This window comes from Notothenia rossii, assembly GCF_949606895.1.
Source record: "Notothenia rossii genome assembly, chromosome: 9".
Classification (NCBI taxonomy): domain Eukaryota; kingdom Metazoa; phylum Chordata; class Actinopteri; order Perciformes; family Nototheniidae; genus Notothenia; species Notothenia rossii.
The window spans coordinates 2091403-2108478 of NC_136907.1; the positions used below are offsets into that span (position 1 = coordinate 2091403).

The following is a 17076-nucleotide window of genomic DNA, read 5'->3' on the forward strand; positions in this document are numbered from 1 at the left end:
TTCTAACATTCACATGTTCAACTTACATGCTGTGTAAATACAAGCCATTATAACTTGGGCTCTAAAATCGAGTCCCATGATCCAAATCTTTCAATTCAAACGAAAGCAGTTTGTCAAAGCCCTGAGCCGGAGTCAAACTGAAACCTACGGATCTTGCACGGCTTAACTCCCTTAACTTTTACCATTTATTCTCTTTGGAAGTTCTTATCACTACGGATGTAATATATTTCTGGCCACAAGCTGTATTTCGGGGGCGCTCTTTCCTAAATTATGTGACCCAAAGTGATTGATGAGCATTTGTGGGAAAAGGGATACACAAAAAGTCATTAACAACATAACTTTTCTGTGTTTTATTTTTTAGACAGGGGATAATAATCCTAGAAATAGAATGCATACGTAATTGCTATTTTTCTGTTGTGTCCAATACAAAACTCAAAAATCATACGATTTTTACTCAACATGTTTTTAATGTGAAAATGAACTCACACAGGGGATGCAGTCGGTCAATGTCCCTTTGTCTGCTGCCTTCATGGACTGTATACAAATCCTGACAGTTGGTTACACATGTTCAGAGGGAGGCAACTATGTGCTATTTCTTACTTTTAATCTAGGACCATATAATACAAAAGAAACCACAAATAATCCCTATTGTGGAATCAATGTCATTTGAAATACAAGGTACATTTCTCCGCTCTTTCCAAAGTCCACAATGAATAGTTTCCGGGGTGCAATACCCCGCAGAAGTTAATGAATAATATCTCTTTTCTCTACATATTGCTATTTTTCAATCTATGCTGCCTTTTTTAATCTACTTTATTTTGTGTATTTGGAGACAAGCAAGACAAAGATTTGTTTCCGCCCGGTCTCGAACCGGGGACCTTTCGCGTGTTAGGCGAACGTGATAACCACACTACGGAAACTGATGAAAGGTAGTACCCCTCACTGCAGTGCGCAGTACCACAGGCCCCTCCTTCTCAACCTCAAGATCGCCCCTCCTTCTCAACCTTTGAGCACGTGACGCCCCTCCTTCTCAACCTTTGAGGCACGTGACGTCCCGACTCCCGTGTTGTGTACTTACCCAGTCACAAAAGTAACATATTATATCTTATATTATTAATATATATATAATTCTGATGTCTGTGGTTATTTAAACATTCCCTGATAAACGTTATTTCAGCATCAATAAATGAGTGTTAATCCCAGTGTGTTTAGTGTGCAACATCACATGTCATTTCACCTTCAATTCACGGTTTTCAAAACGTTAGCCACATGCTAATGCTAAACGAAAATGAATAACTTTCAGAATAAAAGTGTTAAGTTAATAGTTAGTGTGAACTTCCGGTTCTTTCAGAATAAAACTGCTTTATATTAAAACCCTGTATTTAATTTAAATTACGTCATATCAACATTGATTTTAATTTCTTACAGTAGGAGAGGTTTTGGGGTTTAGGTTTGGGAGGGAGGAAGGAAGATTAGGATTAGGTAAAAAGGTAGGGAGTGGTTAGGGTTAGGATGGGGGGAAGGGAAGGGTTGGATTGAAGGGAGGGAAGAGAACTGCTACCCCGGAAACAGGATGCAACGCGTCATCAGTGAAGCTCGTCACGTGCCTCAAAGGTTGAGAAGGAGGGGCCTTCCCGTCACGTGTCTCAAAGGTTGAGAAGGAGGGGCGATCTTGAAGTTGAGAAGGAGGGGCGTGTGGTACTGCGCACTGCAGTGAGGGGCTTCTCGATGAAAGGGCTTTTGCCGCCTGTCAATCAAAATAGCCGGGTTCGATTCCCCGTCGGGACGAGTTTATCACCACTTCTTTGAAAGATACAATGACACTCAAAACAAGCAGTGCTTTTGAGCTACTCGCCTTATTTTCAAGTTCTTAACAGTATCCCTGGACCTGCAGCTTCTCCTGTGTCTGTGTTCCAACTATCTGCCATCAAGATAGTATTCAATATCGCTAGTAGTAAACATTCGGAAAACGCTTTTGGTTTAGTGTTAGCTAAACTAGCACTTGGCGTTAGCTACAGTTAAACAACAGGTAGGCTACTTTTTTCGTGTTTGTAATAACTTGCAATATATACAGTAACTGCGTACAGTGTTTGAAACTAAAAGCGACAGAAATGACAGATACATTAGGGTTGATTTGTAAGTAACAGCCACTACGAAAAAGCTAACAAGCCAAAAGGCAACCAAACACTACTGCTAATGGATTGTAATCGTTGCCATAGATACAGGTAGTTCTTCTTCTTGTTAAGATATTTTTGGCAGTTTGCACACGTCAGCATTACCGCCAACTACCGAGCTGGAGTATAAATCAGTACATTGACAGAAAAGAGAAAATCACTCGAGTAAAAGCAACACAATAACCTAGAAAATGAATACTACAAGTTTAACTGTGGGGCTGACATATAAACATAAATAAAATGCTAAATTAACCAAAAGCCAAAAGCAGGCGCTGTGTAGACCCCGTTTCCAGGGACAACAGAGACGGAGGAGCAGTACCAACAGCAAAAAGATAAGAGATTACATTGCCGAAAAAATTTGAGTAATATCACGCAACCTACATCCCGTAAAATGTATCAAACGTAAATGGGGATTATTCTTTCTGTGACTAAACAAATCTCATATTAGTACACTTTTTTTTTTAGTAGTTTTGACGTCTTACACTCTGTGTATTGTTAGCTAAGATAATGTAACTTACTGTTAGCTAACGTCTTTACAATATCAACTTAAACCAGCTAATTTGTTACTTTTTACTTACGTCAAAGAGTCGTCAATTGTGTTTTAAAGTGTATCTTGTCAATACTGATCCAAAATCCAAAAACGTGTGCGTTTAAAAATCATATTTTAACTACTGTTTAGTAGAAGAATTTACTACTGTGCATTTTAAATGGGTAAATACTACAGTATTCAGTCTCTTTTTAAATAAACTCCAGGTACAAAACTAATAGGGAATTATTATTGTTATATCTGTCCATCCATTTGAGCTATTTTCTTTTATGCATTTGTGATTACTTGATGGGTAAATATGTTATCCATCTGCTGTATAGTGCTTAAAAGCAGCTGCAAGGCCCCAGTGAGCACATCTTACGCTGGAAAACATTCAATGTCAAGACAATACGTGTTTTTTCCATTTATTTGGTTGTATTCCAATAATCCAACATATAAAGAACATTGGTTTCACCTGTGGCATTTCATTCTGGTGCAGCAATCACACCACCACCTGTCTCCAATAAAAACCTTATCAGCTGGTGCCCAAAACCACCTTTAAAAATTGCTTTGCTTAACTCAAATAATTACACCAAAAGTCATTACAATAAAACAATTATGAATTTCACATTAACACAAACAGCTAAATTACATAAGTGTATTTATATAGCACCTTCCAAGTGCTTTACAAAAATGAAAGACATTAAGAAAATGGCATTTAAAAAGTCATTAAAAAGCAAAGATAATAAAATGAACATTAAAAGAAAAAATACCTGAATCAAATTTACAGTGCCGTTTCAGATGTGAATAGTTCAATTAAAATCAGCGGCAAAAAGAAAAGTCTTCAGCCTGGATTTAAAAGTAGTCAGAGTTGCAGCGGACCGGCAGGTTTCTGGGAGTTTGTTCCAGATGTTTGGAGCATCATAACTGAACGTCTCCATGTTTAGTTCTGGGGACAGAAAGCTCACCAAATGACATTAACCGATGTAGAGCTCCAACAGTAGTGTATGTGCTTTGTGACTGAAAGGATTCACTATTGTTGTAATCAACCACATGTACAGGGCAATGAAGTGATACATCTGCCTGCCTGTCCACCTTCCTCTCCGTCGGGTCATGTAATATAAAAGTTGTGACCAAAACATTACAAATCAGTGTTTTTCTGTGTGCAGGAGGAAGGAGACCAACTTCTCCCAGGAGAGATAAGGATGTCTCTCAGGAAGGGTCCATCTGGCCACCTGCGACAGGACCCTTCAGAGGAGGGTATGAGAATTTAAAAAATCCTTCCCTTCAGGACAAGTCTGCCGCTCAGAAACATGAGCATGTGAGGACAAATGCTCTCACTGAGGTCCTTCAGAGGGGAGGGGATGTATCCGACTGACTCGAGGTGATGGGGGAATATTTATTACAGTTTCATTCCTTGTGAATGATGTCGGCTCCACCAGTAACCTGGTGGAAGAGGAGGAGAGAGGTGGAGAGAGGTGGGACCTTCAACCATCAAAGGCCACGCAAGACGCTGCCCTCGATGAAGGTGTTGATATCTGTGACACGCTTTGATCATGGCAGTCATATGTTTAAGGCTTTATTACATTTTCACTTGTTGTGTATGTACTATGGTGTTTTACAGATCTGCCTCGTCCAGCGCCTCCTGTCCCTCTGGTGGCAGCACACCAGCCTGCAGCCTCTGTCCCGGGCTATAGTGAGGATGTGGCCCACTGGACCTGCTCCCACAAGCAGAACATTTGGATGAAGTCTGAGTTGGAAACATTGGGTCTGTGGCCAGGTTCCCGTCCCGTGAGACACCTTATGAACATGTTGTCCCTGTGGCGTTATCCGCCTCAGCCTGAGCTCATAGACTCAATCTCTGACCTGCCTTCACCAAAGTACTATCAGCTTCATCCATATTTTATTTGGAAGCCAGAGCATGCGATCATGGAGAGGGTGAGAAACAGTTGTGTTTGGCCATGTCTCTATGGTTGTCCGAACCCTCAGGTAGTTTCTTCTGGCACTGGAAGGCCAAGAGTCATCCTTGGGACTAGCGGCCAGTCATATATTTTAGCTTCGCGACTCACCTGCAAGGTCTGCAAAAAGTACTGGCATGCTAACAAGCCCCAGTGGCTGGAGAAGCTATCCCCGCGCTTCAGCAACACCGTGCCGGCCTTCCTGGCGCACAAAAAGGCGGTCTGCAAATGTGTCCTGGATGAGATGAGGCGCAGCGGCAGATCCCCAGAGGACATGTCCAAGCAGCTGACGGAGGCCTCACCTGGCCTACCTGCTGCGTGTGCAGAATGTCAGGGATGCTGAGGCAGGAGTCTACGGCCAAAGGACCATCACTGGGTTCCTCAGACAGGAAGACACTCCGGCTCCATTTGGTGGATACTCAGATGCTGATGGCTGGTGTGGAGTTTCTGTCTCTTCCCACTTCCTGGTCCAGGTGGAGGAGCTCCTTACTCTGCTCCTTCAGGGGACCTTTGGACAGGCCCTGAGGTCAGATCACACTCGCAGAGGGGCTAGGAAGGTTGTGCTGTCGTCCGGCACCATGTCTTCCTATGCCATCATGAAGGAGAACTGGAGGATCCTGAGCTGGGTGACGTGCTCTTTTGTTACCAAAAACCTAGAGGTGGATTCAACTCCCAGCCTTTGAAGTTACAATCCAGATACTTCTTTTGTTCTTCAGAGGTGCTGAGTGTAGACATTAGCTGTGTCCCAATTCAGCGCTTGGTGGCACGATGCGGATATGGCAGCCATCAATTGCTCCAGCAGCTTTCCTGAAGGCTCTGTGTCTGGCCAGCCCTGCGAAACCACGAGACACAGCCTCCAGGTCTTCTGCTGTCCTGGGGAGGTGGATGGCCTGGTGGCGAATGGCCACCACCTCCTCAGTCACTCTGTGGACAATCCGATGTACCGTGGATCTAGGCATCCGAAAAACTCTGGAGACCACCCTGCATGATGCCCCACTTGCCAGCCAGAACAGGAACACCAGGGTCTCGATTGTGGCCCCCCCAGCCGTGTCACCTGTCCTGACCCAGGAGGTCCAGCAGCACCTTCAGGGACTCCCTGCTCAGCCTGAAATCAGGGCCTTTGTCCTGGTCATTAAAAAACCTGTCCAGGACAGGTTGATCCTGCAGTACAGGGGCCTTAGCTGGTAGAGGGAAAGGTTGAGAAAAAAGGGTTAAATAAGTGAAGACCATTTTTTTTCTGTGTTTATGTGTATATATAAATATATAAAATGGTCTTCATATATATATATATACACGATAAATATATATATATATATATACACACACACTCAAGCTATACTCAACCTGAAATTAAATTTGTATCAGTATTATATGCTAATAACATTAGTTAGCTAAACACAGTACATACATATATTCTGTGTTTGTGTATAAATATATCTCTATGGACATGTTTATATCATAGGTTTATATATATATTTAAATAAATACATACACAAGCTATACTCAACCTGAGAAATAACATTTTAAACAGGTATTATTGGCTAATATTAACATTACTGTTGGCAAAAAATACAGTACATATATATTTTATATAATATCTATTATCATATGATAATATATATAAGTATCATTACCTGGAAATGGTCTTCCATTAAGCGGAAATAGATGGTGCACCTGTTGCGCCGTCGGGGAATTCATCTAAAAATAGATAACAAAAAAAAAAATGTTATGTTCCTCACAAATGTGGCACCATTTAAAAAAGGTATATATACACAGTCTTTCCTACGGTATACGACGTATTGCCAAAAAGTATTGTTTCAATAAAGAAATAATCTAACAAACACACATTTCCTTACTTTTTGTGCTTAGTATAAATAAAAAAACGACGCGGCACAATGCTAATGTTAGCCTCCCCCTCAAAGGAAAGCTAAGGCTAGGTTTTAGCACAACAGGCGGACAGCAGCATACCTACCGAGGACCGGAGCACACGCCGGTCAACCCGTTGGTTTGAAAGATGGAGAAGTGATGCGGCCATGAAGTGTCTCTGACCAAAACTCCCCACGAGGTGCTTCATAAGCAACACGCCGCCAAAAAGCAACAGCAACTCACGTGCATGTTGACGCCCCCTTAATGCTGAGTTCGAGGACGCATCAGTAATATCCGATAATCACAAAATCAAGGGACAAATAGCGATCTGTCTCATAATTGACATGAACACCAAATTATATTCTTGTCAATTATTACAACATAATTTCACTTTTCTCGACATTTTGGCATTTTTGAATCAAAAACACCTTTCTATCTATTTAATTGATTTTATATATGGAAGCAAACAAGACATAATGTGTTTCCGCCCGGTCTCGAACCGGGGACCTTTCGCGTGTTAGGCGAACGTGATAACCACTACACTACGGAAACAGATGAAAGAAATTTGCCGCCTGTCAAACAGAAGACGCGGGTTCGAGTCCCAGTCAGGGCGAATATTCAACCATCTGCTTGTAATATATAGTGAACCCCACAACACCCTCTGAAAATGACTTTTGAAGAGTGTAAGACACTTCCAATGTTTCAGGCCCTGCCTTGAAGATGAAACTGATGCTTAACAAAAGTTATATCAACAATTATAACATACACACTAAACTTATATACACACTGTTCATTTCACAAGCCATGATAACCTGGGCTCTAAAATCGACTCAACAATTTTTACTCAACATCATTTTCATGTGACAATTAACACCTGGCTCTAATTAGACAAGTTAGAAAGTGTAGTAGTTTGTCTGCTGCCTTCATGGACTGTATACACATCTTTACAGTTGAAATGTTCAGACTTCAATACATAATGTTCAGACTTCAATACATAATTTTTCCCGAAATAAGGTCCCATGGGTCAGAAGTAAATGGGCGGGACTTCGCCTCTCTATACACGGCTCACCCCCGCGTGTTAGGCGAACGTGATATTAACCACTACACTACGGAAACTCAGTGAGAGCACCTCTAGTGGTTATTCATTAAATAGCCTCATCCAACCTGATTACAACCCAGAGTCTTCAGTGAACAGCGCCCCCCAGACCCCTCTTATGGTCAAAGATATATCACATCCGTAGTGATAAGGACTACCATAGAGAATGAATGGTACAAGTTAAGGGAGATGAGCCTTACTGTTGCTGTCATTTCCTAGGTTTCGAAACCAGGAGGAAACATCCATATTTATATATGATATGTTGTTTGCCCCTACGTCTGCCCCCGGGAGTCTCACAGTAATAAGAGCACTGTTAGGAGAGATGACGAGTGGCATTCACAGTGGCCAATCAGAGTGGTACTCAAACCGGATACGTCACACGGGATGAGGGTTCCCAACCAACCAGAATTGTTTAAACTAAGGAAGTAGCGTAATTCATATACCGATAGCAGCACCGTTTGTCCAGCAGCTTAACGGTATACCAATACTGTCAAATCAGGTACCGGAGCTGACTTAGTACCGGTTCTCGATACCCATCCCTACCCAAAGGTAATAAAACAATAAAAAGGATCCATCTTCAACAGCTTATACGGAGTTAGTTGTCACATTTTTTTTCTTTCTTCAGGGTATATGCAGGAATCCTGTAGTCAAATGTAAGACCTTTCAAGACCTTTTATAAGACCCTTTCCATACATTTTAAGACCTCATCACCACTTTGAGTTCTAACCGGTTACCTTGGCGACACACTGTACCTCACATTTACTATTTTTTACAGTTTTTAGCTCTATGAAACCTGATGTACTTATATGATTCTGTTTTCTTCAAGTTTGTATCTTCCTGGTCCAACACACTTATTGTAAGTCGCTTTGGAGAAAAGCGTCAGCTAAATGCAATGTAGTAATAATATATACAGTATTGGTTGTCCTTCCTCCTTATCTTCCAACCATTTGGACGCAGACTTGCATTTCCCCATAACGATGTTTAACAACCGGCGCAAGCAGTGAGCGTGCGATGTCCTGTTCAGATGACGTCAAACCCAACGGGATGCCATAAATAAACTACACAGAATCACACTACACACCTACGCAATGATTACATTCAGGCAGACTGTAGAATACAACCTCTGGACCATTTATATACTTATTGAAAACAAGCTACAAAATGTAATACCTTGGAAAATGCCGTAAACGTAATACTTTTTAATAGCCTTAATTTTCGCTAAATTGATTTATCAACTTTTAATACTTTTTGAGACCCCGCGGACACCCTGTTCTTTTTTTACTGTTCTCAACAATATTTGTTGTCTTTGAAACCACCAGCACAGGATTTATTTTTGTTTTGCCAACCTTCTGGCACCATACTCAATCGCTTCTTCCAGTTGTTCATGAACCCTTATGATTGAGAGGTGGAGGTCCTCCTTCTGGTTCTGGTTTCAAAAGGGGACGACAGGCTTCCTCCGGGCCGGGTAACTTCCCTTCTTCCTCTATCTCTCATTGGGTCGTTCTTGAAATAAAAAGCAATATGAAAAAAAGTCAGAAATCAAAGGATTCACCAGTATTAAGACAATGGGTTTTAATGCTATAACAATAACAACATCTACAACAATACATTTGTAATGTACCATATTTGAGAAGACAATAATAAAAGCACATAATGATTATGTATTATATAATAGTCTAAGAAAGAAAAATAAATAATAATAACATAATACATTTTTTAGATATTTCTTCTGAGCCAAGATAATACAACAGTGAAAACTGTGTCTCATTGAGGGGGAGACAGCGCTCCTAAAATCCCATTTGTGGCCTAAAATATATGACACCTGTAGTGATAAGAACTACCATAGAGAATGAATGGTAAAAGTTAAGAGAGATAAGCCTTACTATTTCTATGGAAGGTTTGAATATTTAGTAAACTACCATATTATATCTGGCATTTAGAAATGGTAAGCAGTCTTTAGAAATGGTATTTGTTCACCGAAGATGCACAGAGATTAATAATAATTTTACAAAATGTATAACTCCCTGTCCGGTTAAAACTCACTGGTGATGATGTGCTGGTATTTCTCTAACAGAGCTGCATGGAAAAACATCATTATACACTGTTAAAAAAAAATGTTTCCTCCCCGTCGGGGAATTGAACCCCGGTCTCCCGCGTGACAGGCGGGGATACTGACCACTATACTAACGAGGAATTGGTGAAAATACCATTGTGTCCCAGTGCTTAAATAGGTGGTCACCACACAAGCCCCCCCAGAATTCAAACAGGGCAAATATAAATCCTCCTACCCGTGGAGGAAGCACCACAGGGGTCGACGAGGCTGTGGTCGCAGTTGAGAACCGGGCCATGAAAGGGGGCTGCAGGAGCGGGTAGGGGTCCTAACGAGGGCACCCCCACCGGGGCGGGCAGGAACGGGCCGTTGTGAGGGGGCCGCAGCAGGAGCTGAGGCGTCCCCGGAAAGCAGGAGAGCAACCCAGCCGCAGGCAGACGTGCCGCGGCAACGGGCATGAAGTCCTCAGCAGGCGCTGAGGCGTCCCCGGGAAGCAGGAGAGCAACCCGGCCGTAGGCAGACGTGCCGCGGCGGCGGGCATGAAGTCCTCAGCAGGCGCTGAGGCGTCCCCGGAAAGCAGGAGAGGAACCCGGCCGCAGGCAGACGTGCCGCGGCGGCGGGCATGACATCCTCGGGAAGCAGGAGAGGCCAGACAGGGACCCGGAGCGTGCCACCCACGGGCCGATGGAGCATTGTCGACGTCCGGAACTGTCGAGGCGAAACGGGGTCCAGGAGTGCACCACCCAGGCATCGATGAAAACGTGAGTGGCGTCTGGAACCGCCGTCGATGTGGTGAAAAAGGTGAGTGTTCACATGAGGTCAACCGGCTGGTCGAACCTCCTCTCCGGCACCAGAAAACTGAAAAGGGCCGATAGCCGTTAGCACTAGCCGTTAGCAATAGCCGTTAGCATTAGCCGTTAGCACTAGCCATTAGCCGCTAGCTAGCAGCCATGGGTAGCTGCCAGCCGTCGTTAGCCCCACGTGGGCAGCCGCTAGCTAACAGCCATGGGTGGCTGCTAGCCGTCGTTAGCCCCACGTGGGCAGCCGCTAGCTAGCAGCCATGGGTGGCTGCTAGCCGTCGTTAGCCCCACGTGGTGAGCAGCCGGGATGTGCAGCCGCAAGCCCCGAAGAACAAACCCACGAGGTAGGAAAGGGGTTGCTGGTCGACCCAGCAGGTCGTGCATCGTCCCCCCGTCGTATAGAAAGCCGATGCGGGAACGGCGAGCAACGTCCCCCAGCCTTCTGCGGAGCGCGCACTGAGCCTCAGTCCGCGTGCCGGTGGCAGCCACGGACGTCTTCGATCAAACCCCGGCATTTCGAGAAAGGAAAACGAGTTCCTTTTGCCGTGTTCGGCTCCGTCCAGGAAACTTCCCAAGACGTATCGGGGTCACCAGTGTAGTGCCGAGGATATGGAGTCAGAGGCGGTGCAAGGAAGGTGCAGAAATAGTAATTTATTAACAAGCTGCAAGGGACATGTTGTCGGGTCGCAGCCCGGGTCGACAAGAAGAGAGAGAGCCAAGAGGGCACACACTATATATACGTAACCTCTAACATGTCCGTGTGGGAACAATAACCGCAACTGTAGTTCCTAGTTTGAATTGTGTCCCAGTGGTTAAATAGGTGGTCACCACACCTCTCATTTATCATATATGAAGAATTCATTGTTCAAACATTGATCAAAGCCAATCTTAAAATGATTAAACAAACGCCTGTTTGAGACTCCTCAGTGCACACAAAAACATAACTTGGAAAAATAAATAAATACGGATATGTTATTTAAAACCACCTCGAATATGTTGTGTTAATGTTATGAAATGTTTTCTCATAAATTATGGGGTAAGCAGGAGGACAGAATTACGTCTAAACTGACGCCGTTTTGCATTTCTGGTAGCATGGTTTTCTCTACTACCATGTTTAATCATGTTTTATGCCGTTTGCTAAGACTTGATAAGTCGCTCATAAAACACAGGAGGTATGGAAACTAAGAACACCATATGTGGTAAATTGTACAGCTAATATAACACAACACATTAGTTGTATTTCCTTTAATGGTGGATATAGAGTTGCTGCAGTGGAGACGCTGCGCACAGCTGATCGACAGCTGGGACCCAAACCACCAAATACGAAAACATAATTCAGATCCAGTCGTCATGACTCCACTCCGGAGGGATCCCTCGATCATTTCTTACAGTTTCTCATCAAGGGGGGGGGTCTCCTGTCCCCGGTACAAACACACTGCCTGAGGAAGGCTATGTGTATTTTTTTTGTCATGAACCTTTTTCGGACCACTTATTTATCTATTTTGGTGACGATCCGACCTCCATGCTGCTACTCTGGTTCAAACTGCATCCACCAAACAATATGATTTATCTCGACCTCCCCAAAATAACCAAAATCTGACACGGAGTGAGAGATGTCTTTTTTAGCTGTTCTGTCGTCATTTCCTGCGATATTCTTCATAAAGTCAGTCAAAACGAATGAATGAATGAAAGGGCTTTTCTTTGATTATTTATAGGCAAATATGGGCATTACGTGAAGCCCGCAAAAGCTGCACCGCATTTCGAGTCGATTGTGATTTATAAAGGGAAACCGGCGTAGGAAGTGCCGTACGCACTTTCCTCGCCGGTACGCAATGGTTGGTGTATCGGAAAATGTCGGAAAATTTCTGAACCTATTTTTTGGATTTCTACTACGTAAGCAACCTTCCGACGTGAATCCTACGCACGGCGTTATAAATGAGGCCCCAGGACATAACGACTAAGGTAATAAGGTAAGTGTAGCCGTGGGAACATGTTTCAAATGGGGGGTGCTGTGGGGATGACACCAGGGCTGGTTCTGACCAATGTGCTGCCCTATAGGCAAGATTTTAGCTGGCAATGAAAAACCTCTGCAAAAGACAAATACACTACAAAAAGAGAAACATATTGACATGGTGGACAGCTTATATAACAAGGCTTCAAATTTATTTAGTGTTATAACATGTTTTAATTGGAGGGGTGGACTTCACATCCTCTAGGGTGGTCCGGGGGTGCCCCCCCGGGAAGATTGTTTTAACATTTTAAAGTCAAATGCTTCAATCTGGTGCACTTTGAGCGCCCAATTACTAGACTGATCTAGAGGGTACAACAGATCAGTTTGCTTACTTATTAATCAAATAAGTATGTGAACATTTCCAATTACCTACCATAGCCAATAACAAATAAATGTAACTTATTTTATTTGTGTTTATATTTTTTTATATTTTTTAATCTCTCTAGTTTTAAACTATATTTTTGGTTTACTGTCCTATAGTATACATTGGAATGATTTCAAACCTGTTTTTATTTATCCTAATAATTATAAAGGTGTGCCTTGGAAATATTTGTTTACATAAATTGTGATCAAAACGTTTGAGACTCACTGAGATAACTTAGACTAAAGTGAAATATCTAAACCTCAGAGTCCTTTACCTCACTGAGCCTCTCAGTCTGATAGGAGAGCTCTTCCTCCACATTATTGTAGAAACAGCTTCTTATATCCGTTAGCGCAGCAGAAGCTAACAACAATCCCCGCCGGTACCACGGTATCCCCGCGGTATTCCCTCTCTCTATCTCTCTCACTTTGGCTGTGAGCTGCCGGCGCCTGCTAAGCCAACATCCCCCACTTTCATCACTACAGCGCCCATCATACAGGGCAAATGAAAAATGTAACCGGGTTGAAAAAAGGGTGTTATCTTTACTTAATTATGAATGTTGTTACATCAAGGCTGAAAATTCGTTTTTTTTTTAATTATATCTTGTTGAAGTGCAGATCCCCTGTCCTCCACCAGGGGGTGCTGCAGCACCCTCAGCACCCCTACTTCCCACGGCCCTGTGTAAGGGAAACTTCTGTGTTGCAATGCAGTGGGAATCACCGACTCATGAAGGAGACACGGGAAGAGCAGGAGCTTTGATGTCAAACACTGATGGTTTATTATAGGAGCTTCGACCGGAGGATTCACATCACAAGTCACAGCAGTCACGGTCTGACTGCACGGGAGAGTTGCCACGTCAATTCTGAAGAACTCTACCCCAGACCCATGTATTTAGCTAGTTCAGAGAGAATAATCAACATGCTGCATAACAAGATAGAATCATAACACCTCTATCAGCTGATCCAACAGGCAGGAACATAGAACCATAACACCTCTATCAGCTGACGCCAACAGGCAGGAACATAGAACCATAACACCTCTATCAGCTGACGCCAACAGGCAGGAACATAGAACCATAACACCTCTATCAGCTGATCCAACAGGCAGGAACATAGAACCATAACACCTCTATCAGCTGATCCAACAGGCAGGAACATAGAACCATAACACCTCTATCAGCTGATCCAACAGGCAGGAACATAGAACCATAACACCTCTATAAGCTGATCCAACAGGCAGGAACATAGAATCATAACACCTCTATCAGCTGATCCAACAGGCAGGAACATAGAACCATAACACCTCTATCAGCTGATCCAACAGGCAGGAACATAGAACCATAACACCTCTATCAGCTGACGCCAACAGGCAGGAACATAGAACCATAACACCTCTATCAACTGACGCCAACAGGCAGGAACATAGAACCATAACACCTCTATCAGCTGACGCCAACAGGCAGGAACACAGAACCATAACACCTCTATCAGCTGATCCAACAGGCAGGAACATAGAACCATAACACCTCTATCAGCTGACGCCAACAGGCAGGAACATAGAACCATAACACCTCTATCAGCTGATCTAACAGGCAGGAACATAGAACCATAACACCTCTATCAGCTGACGCCAACAGGCAGGAACATAGAATCATAACACCTCTATCAGCTGACGCCAACAGGCAGGAACATAGAATCATAACACCTCTATCAGCTGACGCCAACAGGCAGGAACACAGAACCATAACACCTCTATCAGCTGACGCCAACAGGCAGGAACACAGAACCATAACACCTCTATCAGCTGATCCAACAGGCAGGAACACAGAACCATAACACCTCTATCAGCTGATCCAACAGGCAGGAACATAGAACCATAACACCTCTATCAGCTGACGCCAACAGGCAGGAACATGGAATCATAACACCTCTATCAGCTGACGCCAACAGGCAGGAACATGGAACCATAACACCTCTATCAGCTGATCCAACAGGCAGGAACATAGAATCATAACACCTCTATCAGCTGACGCCAACAGGCAGGAACATAGAACCATAACACCTCTATCAGCTGACGCCAACAGGCAGGAACATAGAACCATAACACCTCTATCAGCTGACGCCAACAGGCAGGAACACAGAACCATAACACCTCTATCAGCTGATCCAACAGGCAGGAACAGGGAGACAGAACACTGAGAGCACAGCTGCCAAGGTTACAGGTGCGTGTGCTCAGTCAGGACAGTTTGAACTGATAAACTGGGTCAAAGTTATGGGCCTTGGAAAATATTTCCCCAACAGTAAGTTATATTAAATAATGCATGTAGACACTACTTTGGGATGAATTACGAAATGTAGTCGCTTACAGTTCATGTAGGTTTATGTGTGCATGAGTTTATTGTTTTTTGTTGAGGTGGTGAGTGGAAATTGCCGTGAGTTCCTCGAGCCGAAAGCCTCTGTGTGTGTTTGTTTACATGAATGCCCATAAGATATATAATTTAACACCAACTGTACGTTTACCATTAACTCCCGTATTAGTTTACAATAAACTGCTGTTAGATATACTCTGAAAACACTGCAATGGTTAGAAACTCTGAATAAAAACAAATAATTGTGAACACAGATAGAAACGTGTGTTCATGTTCTGCATGATTCAGTGTTTTGAATTTTGAATTTTTGAATGTATTTAAGGCATGTCTAAATGAAATGCTTTCTGACACTCTGGGTATTTGTAAATGTTGAAAATGTAAATATGATATCCTCTGTTGTTTGTATGTTGTTTTTATGTTTCATGTGGAACTAAATGATGCAGGTCTCCCTTGTAAATGAGATCGATGATCTCAAGGGACTAATCTGTCTAAATAAAGGTTTGAAATGAATTAAGTACTGTAGTACTTTATAACAAATGATATCCTCGAGTTCTACTACTTTATACTTTCCACAACATGTCAGAGGAAAAGTTGTTTTACACAGTTAGCTGGCCTGCATCAAAAATAAAACCAGCCAATTACAAACGAGCAAGTGTGATTTTAGAAATAGCTAGTTAGCTAGTGTACATTTCAGCTCGAAAATGGATATATAGGACATTTTTCAAGGCAAATATTAAAACAAAAATTAATCCTAATGCCACAAAGAACACCCGCAAAGATGAAGAAACAACGAGTGCCTTTGCTCGCATCGAGTCGCCTGTTGTTATTATTATTATTATTTATGTATACGTTATGTTATGTTCCGTCCTCAATACTACGAGAGGTAACTGGTTCCAAAAGGGGTATTTGTGCTGCCACATAATTCCTTATTGTGAATTTATTGAGGTTATATTCGTACTGAAATCTATGCATACTGACATTATTTATTATGTGTTAATCAATTCCTTTCTTTTTAAAATGTCTTATATCTGTTCCTGCCGCACTGCTTCACAACAAAAATTTAAAAATGATGTTTCCGCCCGGTTTCGAACCGGGGACCTTTCGCGTGTGAGGCGAACGTGATAACCACTACACTACGGAAACTGATGGAGAAACATCCAGGTGATTACGCAATAAATATATATCGGTACTACAACTGTTATTGTGAGAACGAGTAGATTAACTTCGATGTACATGCTTAATATTACTTTAAAAATGGATACATTTCAAAACCATATATGTCAAAACAGTTAGAAAATCAGTTTATGATCAACAATCAGCTGATTAAATGTACAATATGATGATTATATGTTTTAATAATATTGATCAAGAGTTTCCACCTGGTTTAGTACCACAAACTTGAACATCTTCCATGGTAACAGTAAGGCTTAACTCCCTTAACTTTCACCATTCATTCTCTATGGTAGTTCTTCTTGTTTTCTCTTGAATCGTGTCTCTCTCCGCCTGATTGTCTCCCTAGGTGTGCGAATGTGTAGTGTGTTGACTCTGAGTGAGACGTGTTATCTAGTTGTGTTAAGTGTGTGTCTTTTTACAGTGTTTATTTTTATCTCTTTCTTTTGTCAGAAAGTGTTTTATTTTGTCTTCGATTTGTTACGTAACTTGGCTAGTGAGCCATCTTTATGTTTGATTAATTAAACAACATATTTTCAGTTTGCAAATCAGTATCCTCTTTCTGTTTGTGTTATTAGTTCCCTTCAACCCATAGATTTGAAGGGAACGTAAAAGTTAAAGATAACAAATGTAAGAGGAAAAAAGAGAATATAAAAGATAATACATTTTTCATTTTTTATAAATAAAATAATTGCT

At 42.4% G+C, this 17076-nt stretch overlaps 2 long non-coding RNA genes across 4 annotated transcripts; one reads left to right on the top strand and one right to left on the bottom strand.

Moving 5' to 3' along the window:
• The first annotated feature begins 834 nt into the window (after positions 1-834).
• Positions 835-4858, top strand: LOC307019075. Its single transcript, XR_013802572.1, has 2 exons — positions 835-929; positions 1736-4858. It is a non-coding gene; the product is annotated as an uncharacterized lncRNA (long non-coding RNA).
• LOC307019076 lies at positions 3112-14704 on the bottom strand. Of its 3 annotated transcripts, none has more exons than XR_013802573.1 (4): positions 13925-14704; positions 9909-13790; positions 6293-9123; positions 3112-5839 (listed from the first exon to the last, which is right to left on the bottom strand). It is a non-coding gene; the product is annotated as an uncharacterized lncRNA (long non-coding RNA). The 3 variants fall into 3 exon arrangements; XR_013802574.1 differs by having other exon boundaries at positions 9909-13834; XR_013802575.1 differs by having other exon boundaries at positions 9909-14698.
• Positions 14705-17076: the final 2372 nt, after the last annotated feature.